We start from the raw sequence: 17,209 nt of genomic DNA on the forward strand, positions 1-17,209 counted from the left end.
GGTAACAGAGTGAGACTCCATCTCAAAACAAAACAAAAAATTAAAATGAATGAGACCCAAAGCAGAAGGTATAGCAAAGCCCCTTCACCCACACACAGACACTAAGAGGAGGCTGGGGAGGGATCAAGGAAGTTGGAAAGGGAAAATATCACGAGAATAAAGCAACCATCTCAAAAAAAACATGAGTTTCCCCACTTAATGTCTCCCTAGCCTGGCTAAAGAAAGGAGAATGGGCCGGGGCAGTGGCTCACACCTGTAATCCCAGCACTTTGGGAGGTTGAGGCAGGAGGATCGCTTGAGACCAGAAGTTCAAGACAAGCCTGGGCAATATAGCAAGACCCATCTCTACAAACAAGTTTAAAAACTACTTGAGAGACTGAGGCAGGAGGATCACTTGAGCATAGGGGTTTGAGGCTGCAGTGAGATATGATTGTGCCATTGCACTCTAGCCTGGGTGACAGAGTGAGACCTTGTTTGAGAGGGAAGGAAGGAAGGAGGGAGGGAGGGAGGGGGGAGGGAAGGAAGGAAGGAAGGGAAGGAAAGGAAGGAAGGAGAGAGGAAGGAAGGGAGGGAGGGGAGGAGAAAGGGAGGGAGGGGGAGGGAGGGGAGGAGGAAGGGAGGGAAAGAAGGAAGGAGAGGGAGGGAGGAAGGAAGGAAGGAGACAGGAAGGAAGGAAAGGAGGGAGGGGGGAAGGGAGGGAGGAGAGGAGAAAGGGAGGGAGGGGAGGTAGGGAGGGGAGGAGAAAGGGAGGGGGGAGGAGGGAGGGAGGGAGAAAGGGAGGGAGGAAGGAAGGACGGGAGGGAGGAGGGAGGGAGAAAGGGAGGGAGGAAGGGAGGAAGGAGAGAGAGGGAGGGAGGGAGGAAGGAGAGAGAGGAAGGAAGGGAGGAAGGAGAGAGAGGAAGGAAGGGAGGGGAGAGATGGAGGGGAAGAGAAAGGGAGGAAGCGGGGAGGGAGGGGAGGAGGAAGGGAGGGAGGAGGGAGGGAGGGAGGGAGGGAGGCAAACAAAGAAAAGGAGTTACAAGGAGCTTGGCCTTGGGCATGGAAAGGGATTTGTGGTTAAGAGCTGGCCCCCCTTCCAGCACTTGTACCCCCCAGAAAACCACCTCATGTTTGGCTCACGAACTTCTGCTTCTTGGAACTCATCTAAGTCAAAGACAACACCACCCTCTGAGATGCCACTGACCTCATGCCACGTAACTATTGTGTGGCTGCCAGGAGGAACCGCCCACTCGCTCTTCTTGGGTTTACTCCTAATTCCACGCCCACCTCACCTTGAATTTCCCACTTTGAAATCTAAAGATCAAAGGTGTTTCTTGGTTCTCACATAGAAATCCCCGCCTTGAACTTCCTTCCTATCTGCTTCCTCAGCCTGTCTTCCCTCTGGCTGTGTATTATTCACAAAGAGTTCTACAGGATGCAAAGATAAAATTTAACGTACTTTCCTTAGCAACTGGGAAAAAAAAAATCCCTGAAAAATTAAACAGCAGATACCCAAATAGAAACTTTGCTTTAGAAAAATGGGATCTGACCACACACACATGCACAGGCCACACAAACCGTCATAACCTTGACCAGCTTAAGAGAACAATTCTCAAGCCAATGAGAAAACAACAGCTGTGGCCAGGCGCAGTGGCTCACACCTGTAATCCCAGCACTTTGGGAGGCCCAGGCGGGTGGATCGTTTGAGCCCAGGAGCTCGAGACCAGCTTATATAACATGGCAAAACCCTGTCTCGGCCAGGGATACAAAAATTAGGCTGGGTGTAGTGGCTTACGCCTGTAATCCCAGCACTTTGGGAGGCCGAAGTGGGTGGATCATGAGGTCAGGAAATCGAGACCATCCTGGCCAACATGGTGAAAACCCCCTCTCTACTAAAAATACAAAAATTAGCTGGGCATGGTGGCGCGTGCCTGTAATCCCAGCTACTCGAGAGGCAGAAGCAGGAGAATCGCTTGAACAGGGGAGTTGGAAGTTGCAGTGAGCCAAGATCGCGCCACTGCATTCCAGCCTGGCAACAGAGCAAGACTCCATTAAAAAAAAAAAAAATAGCTGGGCATGGTGGCACATGCCTGTGATCCCAGCTACTCAGGAGGCTGAGGCGTGGGAACTGCTTGAACCCAGGAGGCAGAGGTTGCAGTGAGCCAAGATTGTGCCACTGCATTCCAGCCTGGGTGACAGAGCGAGATTCCATCTCTAAATAAATAAATAAAATTAGCTGGGCATAGTGGCACACACCTGTGGTCCCAGCTACTCAGGAAGCTGAGGCAGGAGGATTGCTTGTACCCAGGAGGTCAAGGCTGCAGTGAGCTGTGATCACACCACTGCACTCCAGGCTGGGTGACCAATGCATTGCTCTAACCTCTCTCCAGGCAGCCTGCAGAAGCCAGATATTTATTTGAAACCTCCAGCTTCTGCTCCTCATGTGTATGCAAACATTGAGCTCAACTCCATAAAAGTCATGTTTTGTTTTGTTTTGAGACAGGGTCTTCCTCTGTCACCCAGGCTGCCTATCACAGCTCTCTGCAGCCTTGACTTCCCAGGCTTAACTGATCCTCCTGCCTCAGCCTCTCAAGTAACTGGGATTATAGGCACACACCACCATGCCCAGCTAATTTTTTTTTTTTTTTTTTAGAGACGGGGTCTTACTATGTTGCCCAGGCTGGTCTCGAACTCCTGGATTCAAGCGATCCTCCCGTCTCAGCCTCCCAAAGTGCTGGGATTACAGGCATGAGCCATGACGCCTGGCCAAAGTCATGTATTTTATTCCATAATAGATGAACATGGGGGTAAAAATAACACTTGGCTAATGTACAGGTTCAAATACAGAACATTTGCATCACCCCCATCTTTGAATACTACTTTATCCACCCTACTCCAATTCCAAGAGCAATGTCGTGGGTGTCTTAGCAATCAAGGATAGCACCTCCAGAACAAAAACGCCATGAAAGTCAAAGAGTTCTGTTTATACTAACAAAGGGCTGGAAAAGTCTATTGGTTGCGGGTTGGATAAGTAAATTACAAATGAACGTGACCACAGAAGAAACAGAGATTCGAAATGACCCCCAAAAAGTATTATCAAGGGAGAACGCCAAGAGCCAGGTGCGGTGGCTCACACCCGTAATCTCCGCACTTTAGGAGGCCGAGGCAGGTGGATCACCTGAGGTCAGGAGTTTGAGACCAGCCTGACCAACATGGGAAAACCCCATCTCTACTAAAAATACAAAAATTAGTCAGGTGTGGTGGTGTGTGACTGTAATCCCAGTTGCTCGGGAGGCTGAGGCAGGAGAATTGCTTGAACCCGGGAGGTGGAGGTTGCAGTGAGCCGAGATTGAGCCATTGCACTCCAGCCTGGTCAACAGAGACTCTGTCTCAAAAAAAAAAAAAAAAAAAATAGTAAACAGGAGTGTCTCCTCTCCATAAACAAATTAACAGGAGAAACTCAGCCCCACTAAAACACACAAATTTAGGAAATTGACAAAAACCTAAGAGCCGAGAAAATATGGGTTCTGGAGTCTCAGTGTTTGGCATCAAGTCCTGGCTCCACTTTCTCCTTGCTGTGCGACTCCTGGAGGAGAACCTAGTGTCCCTGGGCCTCAGTTTCCCTATCTGTAGAATGGGCTGGGAAAAACTATGCAGATTCTTGGAACCAGGGTGACACAAGCAAGGCACTCGCCTCTGGCACAAAAGTTAAGGGGTGCCAAAACAGTCTTCAAGGTAAGTTGTATATATATATACATGGAGAGAGAGAGAGACAGAGAGAGACAGAGTCTTGCTCTGTGGCCCAGGCTGGAGTGCAGTGGTGCAGTCTCAGCTCACTGCAGCCTCTGCCTCCCGGGTTCAAGCAATTCTCCTGCCTCTGCCTCCCAAGTAGCTGGGATTACAGCCACCCACCACCATGCCCAGCTAATTGTTGTATTTTTAGTAGAGACAGGGTTTCACCATGTTGGCGAGGCTGGTCTCTAACTCCTGACCTCAAGTGATTCGTCCTCCCAAAGTGCTGGGATTATAGGTGTTGATCAAACTGTTCTTGATACAATAAGGTAATTCCGGAAAAATTGTCCCCTTGGGATCTGCTTGTTGGTTGGCTGGTTTATTTGAAAGAGGATCTCGCTCTGCTGCACGGGCTGGAGTGCAAGTAGCACAGTCACAGCTCACTGCAGCCTCGACTTCCTGGGCTTAAGCGATTCTCTCGCCTCAGCCTCCCAAGTAGCTGCGACTACCGGTGCACGCCACCACGCCCAGCTAATTTTTATATTTGTAGTAGACATAGGCTCTTTCTGTATTGCCCAGGCTGGTTTTGAACTCCTGGCCTCAAGAATTCCTCCCACCTCCGCCTCTCTAAGCACCAAGATGACAGGTGTGAGGCACTGCGCTGTCTTATTTAGCAATAAGCTAAATTCCATGTTCAGGAGATGACGCTATCATCCAACTGCCAGTACAATCCAGGTAAGGATTTCACTCCATCCTCTGTGTTTTCCAAAGGAGCCGGTATTTGAAAAGGACGTGCATTCCACCAAGCATTCTTAAGGACCTGGGCCTTTGGGGTCAGGTAAGTTCCGGATTTTATTATTAGTAACAAATTAAATTGACTAACAACAAAAGAAAAGTGCACCATCAATGACCCCTCAGGAACCAAAACATGCACAATCCCATTGACACAGGGACAGAGTAAACTGCTCAACAGCTGACTCTACTCCCACAGACTAAAAGCTGCAGGGTCAGGGCCAGCAGCCGCGGAGAAGGAAGCTGTCCCCGTCAACACGATCTGGAACAATCCACAATGCTTATCAGGGGAGATACCACGGGCAAGAGGCAACGAAAACACTTCTGCCAAATAGAGCTTTGGAGGGAATATCGGTTTGTCTGGGGCAGGACTGGGTCACGGGCTACACACCTTCTCCTTTTATTCTCACAAATTCAACACCTGGTAATGCCGGGGCCGTTTCCCAAGTCGCAGACTCAGACTCTGGGGTGGAAAATTCCCCCGTCACTGTTATCTTAAAGTAGGGTTTCTCAGCCTCAGGACTGGTGGTATTCTGAGTCGGATCTTCATCTGGGGTGGGGCCGTCTTGTACATTGCAGGGTGCTGAGCAGCATCCCTGGCCTCCACCCACTCCATGCCAGGAGCATCTCCCCCCACCCCGATGTGTGACAACCACAGATGTCCCCAGAAATATCCAGACCCACCCTAGGGTGAGAACCACTTGGTGAGCGAGACCCTTGCCAGAGCCAGAGGGAAATCATCAAAGCGGATGGGGCTGAAATGGCTGAGTTGGTCCATCTGTCTGTCTGTTCATCAAGCCCTGATTTATAGCTTTGGGGGCTCCAGCACCCCACTCCCCTGGCTTCCCCACAATCACACTGCTATTCCCCATCATCCCCGGGACCCAAGCCCTGCGATTCCCGCTCAGCTCCGACCTAGCAGACACATGTTGAATCGAATGCGCATTCACCTGTCCAAGATTTGCTGAGGGTCTGCCATGTTTTGGGGGCGCTTCAATAGCAACAAGACATCGTGGACCTTGACCTCATGGTGCTTCCAGCCTAGCAGGCAGGCAGAATCAGAGAGAAAATTTTTCTTTAAATTTATTTTTGGGTTTTTTTTGAGATGGAGTTTCACTCTTGCTGCCCAGGATGGAGTGCAATGGCATGATCTCGGCTCACTGCAAGCTCTACCTCCCGGATTCAAGCGATTCTCCTGCCTCAGCCTCCCAAGTAGTTGGGATTACAGGCACCCACCCCCACGTCCCGCTAATTTTTTGTATTTTTAGTAGAGACGGGGTTTCACCATGTTGGCCAGGCTGGTCTCGAACTCCTGACCTCAGGTGATCCACCAACCTCAGCCTCCCAAAATGCTGGGATTACAGGTGTGAGCTACTGTGTCCAGCCAGAGAGAAAGTTCCATCTGCTTCTGTACCATCCTCTAGCAGCCCTCTTCAGCCCCGCTCCCTCAGTGAATTCCTACAGCACACAAGGATCCCAGGCCAGCAATTAGAGTCCTTTTCCAGCTCTGTTTAAAATGTGAGGCTTAGAATAACAGTGAAGATGCTTTAAACCACTACAGGGGGCCGGGCGCGGTGGTTCACGCCTGTAATCCCAGCACTTTGGGAGGCCGAACTGGGCGGATCACGAGGTCAGGAGATCGAGACCATCCTGGCCAACATGGTGAAACCCCGTCTCCACTAAAAATACAAAAATTAGCTGGGCGTGGTGGAGCGCGTCTGTAATCCCAGCTACTTGGCAGGCTGAGGCAGGAGAATCGCTTGAACCCGGGAGTCGGAGGTTGCAGTGAGCCAAGATCGCACCATTGCACTCCAATCTGGGCGACAGAGCAACTCCATCTCAAAAAAAAAAAAAAAAAAAAAAACCAAACAAAAAACACCACAGGGCACTGCAGGAACCCACCCTCCATAAAGTATGCAAAGAATTATTATGCAGCATTCACTTCCCCTTTGCTTCTCTCCCCCAAGGAATGCTCAAAATAAATTCTTTCTTGCAGGTCTTTTATTTATCGAGCCAAACAGCATCTCAGAGGGATGATTTCTGCAACAAAGGTTGCAAATCATTTGCACATCTTCAAAGTATTATCGTCCATAGCCCAGTGCATGGGCTCCTCTAATCGTCTACAAAGAAAAGCAACACTTTCAACAACTCATGTCCAGCAGAGAAAGACTTCAGACAGGAAAAGTCGAATCACAAGTTAAAAAGTCAGAACTGGCTGGGCACAGTCATCCCAGCCCTTTGGGAGGCTGAGGTGGGTGAGTCACGAAGTCAGGAGTTCGAGACCAGCCTGACCAACATGGTGAAACCCCGTCTCTAGTAAAGATACAAAAAATTAGCCAGGCGTGGTGGTGCACGCCTGTAATCTCGGCTACTCGGGAGGGCTGAGGCAGGAGAATCTCTTGAACCCGGGAGGCAGAGGTTGCAGTGAGCAGAGATCGTGCCATTGCACTCCAGCCTAGGTGACAGGGCAAGACTTTGTCTCAAAAAAAAAAAAAAAAAAAAGAAATGGGATATAGACACTTTAACTTCCCAAAACCCAGACAGGTTGGCTGTTAGCAACCTGGGTGAGAAGTCTGTAAACCAGCTTCCCAATAAATGCCTTTTAAGGATGGCTATGTGATGAAGGTGTTTTCTCTTTGTGATTAAACTCCTTACTCATCTGAAGGGGGAAATTCCATTTAAGAAGTGAACCAGGTATGAGAAGAGACATTTTCCCCGGAGGGAGGCAATGACCTCTTTCCTCCCTGGGGCTCGGAACTTGTTTCTTCACAAGTCTTCCTAGAACTCTAGTTCTTATTCCCCCCTGTGCTGGCCCTCCATAAACATTTGCTGAACAAATAAACCCATGATGGAAGGCAACAGAAACTTCAAGACAAGACGGCTGGGCCGCCGACTGCCTAACCGGAGGGAACCAGACGTTAGCATTAAAGTTAAAAGTTAAAAGCCTTCCCAAGGTCACCAAGCGAGGTCTCTCTAACCTGGCCTGAGGTCCTCATTCTTCTCTACCCTGTTTACCCAGGATGGAAAAATGACATTCTCTGCTGGTGGGCTGGTTGTCCCGTGAGAGATTTCAACACAGTGTTTGGGGGTTTTAAACCTCTATCATCACTGTAGCCCAAGGAACAAAATCAGGGGCCACGTATGCATTAGGGGATTTGCAAATGCTGTCTTATTTCATCCACTCAATGACCATAGAGGAAGATATGATGATGACTTATCCCTCTTTTTATAGATGAGGAAACAGAGATGTTCAGTAGTTCCAAAGGTCCTTCCCTTCCCTTTTTTCTTCCCTTCCTTCCTTCCTTCTTCCCTTCCTCCCTCCTTTCCTTCCTTCTTCCCTCCCTCCCTTTCTCCCTCCCTCCCTTCCTCTCTCCTTCCTTCCTCCCCTCCCTTCCTTCCCTTCCTCCTTCCTCCCCCCTCCTTTTCCTTCCTTCCTTGTTCCTTCCTCCCCTCCCTTCCTTTCCTCCCTTCCCTCCTTCCTTCCTTCTTCCCTCCCTCCCTTCCTCCCTCCTTCCTCCCTCCCTCCCTCCCTCCTTCCCTCCCTTCTTCCTTCTTCCCTCCGTCCCCACCTCCTTCCTTCCTTCCTTGTTCCCTCCCTCCCTCCCTTTTTTTTCCTTCCTTCCTTCCCCCCTCCCTCCCTCCTTTCTTCCTTCCTTCTTCCCTGTCTCCCCACCTTCTTTCTTTCTTCAGGGTCTGGTTCTGTTGCCCAGGCTGGAGTGCAGTGGTGCAATCATAGCTCACTGCAGCCTTGACCCCTGGGCTCAATGGATCTTCCTGCCTCAGCCTCCCGAGTACCTGGGGCTACAGGCACATGCCACTGTGCCTGGCTAAATTTTTATTTTTTGTAGACAAAGGTCACACAGTAAAGAAGTGGAAGACCTGGGATTCAAACCCAGGACCACGGGCTCTGAGTCTGTGCTTGTTCATGGAAGCACCAGTCAGTTCAGACGCTCCCGGGCCTCGCCCAGATGGTCAAATGCTTCAAACAAGGACACCAGGGAAGGTGACTGTTCCTCGTATTTATGCCCCTTGTGTCATTGTCTATATCTGGGGTTAAGAATCACTCCAAAAACACCACAATGATCTCCCAGACTCTCAATTCCAGCAGAGCAGACAGCCGTCCCCACCACCACCCCCTCCACCCACTCAGTCCTCTCTCGGTTCCACTTCAGGATGACTCGAAAGACAGAAAAAGACTCAAAGCAAAATGCCTGAAGCTTGGAAAAGCCAGCAGCCCCTAAAAACTACCTAGCTTCCTTTTCCTTTATTTATTTATTTATTTATTTATTTATTTATTTTTGAGATGGAGTCTTGCTCTGTCACCCAGGCTGGAGTGCAATGGCATGATCTTGGCTCACTGCAACCTTCACCTCCTGGGTTCAAGCGATTCTCCTGCCTCAGTCTCCCGAGTAGCTTGGATTACAGGCGCGTGCCACCACGCCTGGGTAATTTTTGTAATTTTTAGTAGAGACAGGGTTTCACCATGTTGGCCTGGCTGGTCTCGAACTCCTGACCTCAGGTGATCCACTCACCTTGGCTTCCCAAAGTGCTGGGATTACAGGCGTGAGCCACCACACCCAGTCCTGAGCCTCCTTTTCTGATAACATCCTTCATTTCTGCTTCCTTCTCTGAACATATTCGAATCACAAAGCCCCAGCTCTGTTGGGAAATTCCGATGGAAATTGAAACAGGTTCCTAATCTCATGGTCTCACCTGAGGGAAAAGTGGCTAAGAAGATGGAAGCAGGCTGGGCACGGTGGCTCACGCCTGTAATCCCAGCACTTTGGGAGGCCAAGCTGGGCAGATCACCTGAGGTCAGGAGTTCGAGATCAGCCTGACCAACATGGTGAAACCCCGTCTCTACTAAAAATACAAAAAATTAGCCAGGTGTGGTGGCGTGCACCTGTAATCCCAGCTACTTGGGAGGCTGAGTCAAGAGAATCGCTTAAACCCAGAAGGCAGAGGTTGCAGTGAGCTGAGATCATGCCATTGCACTCCAGCCTGGGAGACAGAGCAAGACTCTGTCTCAAAGACAAAAAGAAGATGGATGTAACTGACTGTGCCTCTGAAATCCTAAATAGAATATTGCATGGCGTCTTGGAACTCTGTGATGTTATGTGGTACAAATGAGACGGCCCCTGAACTCCCACTGTGTACCAGGAGTTGGGGAGAGGTGCATAGTAGCAGGACAGACATCCAGAGGGTAACAGGGAACCACGAGGGATGTCCCTGGGCTCTGGGTTCGAAAGTGCAGGCCCCTTGTATCCAGGGGGTCTAGGAAGGAACAAACTGCCACGGTGTAAGGGAGCCACTGCAGGTGTCCTCAGAAGCCACAGCAAGGCCACCAAGATGCTGGGGCCCCGTATCCACCTCTCACCAAGCCCCTGCTCCAATTCCTGTTGGCCCCTGGCTAGAGACCCACCCAGAGGGGGTTTCCAGGCCCAGATGCTGGGTTTCTCACTGTATCCATTTCCCATTGCTTCTGTCACAAATGCCCACAAATGTAAAACGACATACATTTATTATTTTCTCTTGCATCGGGATCTTACTCTGTTGCCTAGGCTAGAGTGCAATGGTGCAATCATGGCTCACTGCAGCCTCGAACTCCTGGGCTCAAGCAATCCTCCCACCTCAACCTCCCAAGCAGCTGGGAATATAGATGTGTGCCACCAAGCCCAGCTAATTTTTCTTTCTTTTTTTTTTTTTTAGAGATGGGGTCTTGCTATGTTGCCCAGACTGGTCTCAAACTCCTAGCCTCAAGAAATCGTCCCACCTTGACCTCCCAAAGCACTGGCATTACAGGCATGAACCACCATGCCCTGCTTATTTTCTTACAGTTTTGGTGGTGAAAAGCCCAAAATGAGTCTTACAGGGCTAAAATCAAGATGTTACAAAGGTTGGTTCCTTCTGGAGGCTCCAGAGAGAATCCAGCTTTTAAGGCAGCCCCTTTTTCTTGGCCGTAGCACTTCAATCTCTTGCCTCCCTCTTTCCTTGAAAAGGATCCCTGTGATGGCATCTGGTGCACCAGATAATCTAGGATCATCCCCCTATCTCAAGATCCTCAACTTAATCACATCTGCAAAAAGCCTTGTGCCAAGTGAGGTACCAAATTCACAGGTGACAGGGATTACGATGTGGGCATCTCTGGGGGAAGGAAGAGGCATCATTCAATCGACCACATTCACCCTTTCTGGTATTTTCCTCTCCCAGCCACAGAATGTTTCGGTAGCAGTCAATGAGTGATATCTCTCACCTTTTTCTTTTTAATTTTTTTCTTTTTTGAGACAGAGTCTCGTTCTGTCGCCCAGGCTGGAGTGCAGTGGCACGATCTCAGCTCACTGCAAGCTCCGCCTCCCAGGTTCACGCCATTCTCCTGCCTCAGCCCCCCGAGTAGCTGGGACTACAGGCGCCCGCCACCACGCCCGGCTAAATTTTTTTTGTATTTTTAGTAGAGACAGGGTTTCACTGTATTAGCCAGGATGGTCTTGATCTCCTGACCTCGTGGTCCACCCACCTTGGCCTCCCAAAGTGCTGGGATTACAGGCGTGAGCCACCATGCCCGGCCTTCTTTTTTTTCTTTTGTAAAAACAAAACAGAAAAGTTGCAAGGGTGATACAGAGAGTTCTCATGTACCCATCACTCAGCAGAGAGATAAATCCCCAGGAATGGAACAGAACGTGGCGCCCAAGAATCTGCTGCTCAGGAGAGTCCCCAGAGCTCTCTCCACTGTGGGAGGATGGGATGGTGACAGAGATAGAAGAGTCCCTGCCTTGTGGTGGGGGAAGAGAGATTGCAAAACGGTGAGCAAAGAAATAAACATGTTCCACCTCCATAGGAAACCACAGGGGGAAGGGGAGAAATTCTGACCCCCCGGGGGTCACGTGGCAGTGTCTTGGAGACATTTCTGGTTGTCGCAACTCGTGTGGGGTGGGAGTGCTACTGGTATCTAGTGGGGAGAGGCCAGGGATGCTACTAAACACCCTAAAATGCCCAGGACAGCTGCCACCAGAGAAATAATCCAGCTCCAAATGTCCTCAGTACTGCGGTTGAATAAGCAGGGAGGGAGGAAATTTCATCTAAGAGAAATCAAATCAGTTGCCTAACGTCACCCTGCTCAAAAGGGGCAGACCTGGGGTTAACAACCATGGGATTTTCTCAAAGATTCTGCACACTGAACTTCTTGCCTCTTGTTTTTTGTTTTGTTGGTTTTTTCTGTTTGTTTCTTTGTTTTTATGAAACGGAGTCTCGCTCTGTTGCCCAGGCTGGAGTGCAGTGGCATGATCTCGGCTCACTGCAACCTCCGCCTCCTGGGTTTAAGTGATTCTCCTGCCTCAGCCACCCAAGTGCCTGGGATTAGAGGCACCCGCCGCCACATCTGGCTAATTTTTTGTATATTTTTTGTACAGATGGGGTTTCGCCATGTTGGCCAGGCTGGTCTCCAACTCCTGACCCCAGGTGATCCACCTGCCTTGGCCTCCCAAAGTGCTGAGATTACAGGTGTGAGATTAAGGCCCAGCCCTTGCCTGTTGTTTGAGCAAAGATAATCTGAGGAAATCACATGAGGAAGGATCACAGGGCAAAGCATGTAGGTAGAGGGAACAGCAAGTGCAGAGGCTTAGAGGTGGCAGGAAGGCAGCCAGTGAGCTCCAGCCAAGGGTCCCATGTCAGAGAAGCAGGTAACTGGCTTGTTGGTGGCAGCAAAGAAGAAGGCATGAACCATTCGCTCTTCTGTGCAGCAGTCACTCTGTGTGTGGTTTTCAGACATATTTAAAGTGGATTTAAAAAATAAACAAACAAAAAGGACTTGCAATCCAACATCTGAGTAGGGGCTTTGTTAGGCTTCCCAGGACCTGGGGAAATTACCCAGGATTCAGGATAAAACTGCAGGGGTGTCTGTTGCAGGGACCAGATACATTACTCTCTCCTCACCACAACCTTTCCAACCTCCACACTGGCCTCTGAAGCTCCGGGCTCCAGTTACTTCCACTGACCACCCCCGGGGCTGGAAGCCATGGAGGGGAGTTCTGCAGCTCTTTGGGCTTCACATGTTGCTCTGATTGTCATGCCTTGGATTAGCAAGACCTCTCTCAGTTTGTGAGAACAGAAAGCTCAGTTATACAGAGAGAGAGACAGACAGAGAGATGGGAGGGAGGGAAGGAAGGAAGGAGGGAGGGAGGGAAGGAAGGAGGGAGGGAGGGAAGGAAGGAGGGAGGGAAGGAAGGAGGGAGGGAGGGAAGGAAGGAGGGAGGGAGGGAGGGAAGGAAGGAGGGAGGGAGGGAAGGGAAGGGAGAGAGAGAGAAGGAAGGGAGGGAGGGAGAGAGAAGGAAGGAAAGAAAGAAGGAAGGAAAGGGAAGGGAGAAAGAAAGAGAAGGGAGGAAGGGAGGGAGAGAGAAGGAAGGAAAGAAGGAAGGAAGGAAGGAAAGGGAAGGGAAGGGAGAGAGAGAGAGAAGGAAGGAAGGAAGGGAGGAACGGAGGGAAGGGAGAGAGAGAGAAGGAAGGAAAGAAAAGAGGGAGGGAGGTAAGGAAGGGAAAGAAAGAAAAAGAAAAGAACGATTGCTGGCTTATTTAACTAACAAGTCATAGGACAAGGACACTTTTAGGTACAGCTAGATCCAGGTGTCAAATGATGTCATGGGGACCCCATCTCTCTCCCTTTCCTTTTCTCAGTCCTGCTTCCTTCTATGGTGTCAGAAGTCTGAGACAGGTGGTCTCTACATGGTGGCACCTGGATTATAGCTTCACAGCAAGGAAGATCTAGCAAGGAAAAAAATCTCTCTTTCTATCACTCCCACCAAAGGCCCAGAACTGAATCTTATGGAGCCCTCTGGGGTCACATGCCCACCCCTGAACCAATCATGGAGGCTGGAGGAATTAAGAAAGCTGATTGGCCGAGTCTGAGTCACGTGCCTTCCCCTGAGCCAATCATAAGAGTCTGAAGGAATAAAGGAAGCTGGCTCTAGGACTAGAGTCCACACAATGAGGTCTGAGTGGCTTCCCAAGCAAAATATGATTCTAACCCATGAAAATCTGGTTCTATCTCCAGGAATGCTGAGTAGGCAAATCTGAATGCCTCCTCTCCAGAGATGAGTAATCTTGTGTTTGCCTCCTTTTCAAGTTGGTGGCAAAAGTGAATCCTATTTTTTTGTTTTATTTTATTTTTGAGACAGAGTCTTGCCCTGTCGCCCAGGCTGGAGTGCAGTGGCGCCATCTTGGCTCACTGCAACCTCCGCCTCCCAGGTTCAAACGAGTCTCCTGCCTCAGTTTCCCAAGGAGCTGGGGCTACAGGCGCTCCACCACGCCTGGCTAATTTTTGTATTTTAAGTAGAGACAGGGTTTCGCCATGTTGGCCAGGCTGGTCTCGAACTCCTGACCTCAGGTGATCCTCCCGCCTTGGCCTCCCAAAGTGCTGGGATTACAAGTGTGAGCCACCATGCCCGGCCACGAATCCTATTTTTACAACTTGTGCCAACTCTAGGTAGGTTCGGTCTTGTTATGCCCATTCGAAAAACTGGGACTAACAGAGCATATGTTATGCAGTGACCAAGAAAATTAAATAAAATAATAGATATAAAACACTTAGCACAGGGTCTAGTATTTGGTAAGCCCGCCACACATCGGCCGTTATGATTCCTATATTTTAAATTTTACTGGTAACATAATAGTATGATTTGAATATTTGTCCCTTCCAAAACTCATGTTGAAATATAATTTCTCATGTGGCAGCATTGAGAGGTGGGGCCTTTAAGAGGTGATTATGAGGGCTGTGTCGTCATAAGTGGATTAATCCATTCATGGATTAATGGTTTATCATAGGAGTGGGACTGGTGGTTTTATAAGAAGAGGAAGAGAGACCTGAGCTGACACTCTCAGCTCCCTCGCCATGTGATGCCCTGCTCCCTGTCAGGACTCCGCAGAGTCCCCACCGGCAAGAAGGTCTTCACCAGGCCAGGCGCAGTGGCTCATGCCTGTAATCCCAGCACTTTGGGAGGCTGAGGTGGGCGGATCACTTGAGGTGAGGAGTTTGAGACTAACCTGGCCAACATGGCAAGACCCCGTTTCTACTAAAAACACAAAAATTAACTGGCTGTGGTGTTGCGCACCTGTAATTCCAGCTACTCGGGAGGCTGAAGTGGGAGAATCTCTTGAACCCAGGAGGCAGAGGTTGCAGTGAGCTGAGATTCTGCCACTGCACTCCAGCCTGGGCAATAGAGTGAGACCCTGTCTAAAAAAAAGAAGAAGAAGGCTGGGTGCAGTGGCTCATGCCTGTAATCCCAGCACTTTGGGAGGCTGAGGCGGGCGGATCACCTGAGGTCAGGAGTTCGAGACCAGCCTGGCCAGCACAGCGAAACCCCATCCCTACTAAAAATACAAAAACGAGCTGGTTGTGGTGGCACACGTCTGTAATCCCAGCTATTTGGGACGTTGAGGCAGGAGAATTGCTTGAACCTGAGAGGCGGAGGTTGCAGTGAGCCGAGATCGCACCACTGCACTCCAGCCTGGGCTACAGAGCGAGATTCTGTCTCAAAAAAAAAAAAAAAAAAAAAAAAAAGATCCCTCCTTTTAGGATAAAGTTTGCATGGCCTCTGGCATCACACTGAGTTTCAACTTTTCCTTTCTAGCTATGTCCCCTTCTCTAGGCAATTCAGCTACTCCAGGCCCCCTGTCCACTTGCCAGGACACAGGAATCACAGTAACACCCATCTGGCAGGGCTGTTGTCGGGATCAAGTACAATTATACAGCAGACTTGGGGTTCTGAAGCAGCTGAGAAGATCCACAAGCCACAATATATTGAGCACCAACTGTTTACAGCTATCAAGCATGTACTGTCTACCAGGCAAATGATCCTCCTAACAATTTTCTCATTTTTCTGCACAACACCATTTGGGAAAGGCTAAGTCAGAGTCTTGGGTGGGTTGAAAGCTAGAAGACACTCTGAGCCTATGTCCTCGGTAAAAAAAAAAAAAAAAAAAAATCAGGAGTGACCCATGCTCAGCTGATAGCACTAACGGGGAAGGAAAGAGGGCGACAGAGACTCTTCCCCAACATCTGTCTAGCCCAGCTTGGTTGGCACTTTGGACCGCAGGCTGTATGGAAATTCCTGGCCTCTGACGACCTCAAGCTGTCTTGGTCCTTAATCCTAATTCTGAACCTGTTTCCTTACTCAGACAGAGGTCTGACTTTTGACATGTGTCCCCCACACCCAGCACCCATCTGGCTTCCTTATTTTTTGTTTTTTTTTAAGAGACAGGGTCTTGCTCTGTTGTCCTGGCTGGTGTTCAGTGGTGTGACCATAGCTCACTGCAGCATCAAACTCCTGGGGTCAAGCAATCCTCCTGCTTCAGCCTCTGGAGTAGCTGGGACTACAGCCATGGGCCACCACAGCTGGCTAATATTTTTATTTGTTTAGAGACAGGGTCTTGCTACATTGCCCAGGTTGGTCTTGAATTCCTGGCCTCAAGCGATCCTCCCACCTCGGTCTCCCAAAGTGCTGGGATTACAGGCATGAGCCACGGTGTCCAGCCTGGCTTCCCTATTTGGCAGTGATTATGTCCACTCCTTGCTCTTGGTGGAGGAAACAGCTATGTCCTTGGGGAGGGCCAGGCTGGAGGTAACTACGCTTCCTTAGAGGAAGCTATAGGTATAAGAAGCCTGCTTTACTCCAGGGACAGGGAGGCCAGCTCCCTTGCAAAAAAGGCAAAGAGGGAGGCCAATGAAAAACTGGCTAAAACTGGCTGGGCGCTGTGGCTCAGGCCTGTAATCCCAGCACTTTGGGAGACCAAGGAGGGCGGATCACCTGAAGTCAGGAGTTTGAGACCAGCCTGGCCAGCATAGCAAAATGCCATCTCTACTAAAAATACGAAAATTAGCCCAGTGTGGCAGCATGCGCCTGTAATCCCAGCTACTCGGGAGGCTGAGGCAGGAGAATTGCTTGAACCTGGGAGGCAGAAGTTGCAGTGAGCTGAGACTGTGCCACTGCACTCCAGCCTGGGTGACAGAGTGAGACTCTGTCTCAAAGACAAACAAACAAACAAAAAACAACTGGCTAAAACTAAAGAGGTTACCATGTGCCGTGCACTACACTTTACATGTCACAAGCATTAATTACCTCATTTGATTTTCACCCAAAGCAAGAAATTGAAGTACCTAGAGAAAGAAGCCCAGCATAAAGACGCAAGGGAGCGAAGCCCAGCATAAAGACACAAGGGAGCGAAGCCCAGCATAAAGACACAAGGGAGCGAAGCCCAGCATAAAGACGCAAGGGAGCATTTTTGGAGGTAACCATTGACAGAAATGAGTTAAAGAAAATTCAACTGGTGTCCAGGCTCTGCTGTAAAATTCTGCTTTGGGGTGAAACGTAGGGTTACCTGGGCACACTGTGATGGTCCTGGCTAACCAACAGCAGGTGGGCTTTTGCAGAGATAATCCAGGGCCCTGTGATGAGTTGGTCACCCTAGTGACCCAATTTTGGCCTCCAGATATTGGCTTCTGGCCAATTCTAGGGGGATCAGGAAGCCAAGTTTAGCACAGAATGTGCTTCTTCTTCATTGAACTCCTATTCACCCTTCAAAACCCAGTACAAAAGTTCCCTTCCTCTGTAAGGCAGAGTATAGCAGGAAAAGCTAGGGTTCTGAAGCCAGAGAGACTGTGGGTTCAAATCCTAGCTCTGTGAAAAGATTGTTGTGAGGACCATGTGCCTGGGATACA

At 49.7% G+C, this 17,209-nt stretch overlaps 1 protein-coding gene across 4 annotated transcripts in view; it reads right to left on the bottom strand.

The window, feature by feature from the left end:
- INSR (insulin receptor) overlaps positions 1–17,209 on the bottom strand; it is a 180,969-nt gene that overhangs the window by 93,562 nt on the left and 70,198 nt on the right. The window lies entirely within an intron of this gene.

This window comes from Pongo abelii, chromosome 20, assembly GCF_028885655.2.
Source record: "Pongo abelii isolate AG06213 chromosome 20, NHGRI_mPonAbe1-v2.0_pri, whole genome shotgun sequence".
Lineage (NCBI taxonomy): Eukaryota > Metazoa > Chordata > Mammalia > Primates > Hominidae > Pongo > Pongo abelii.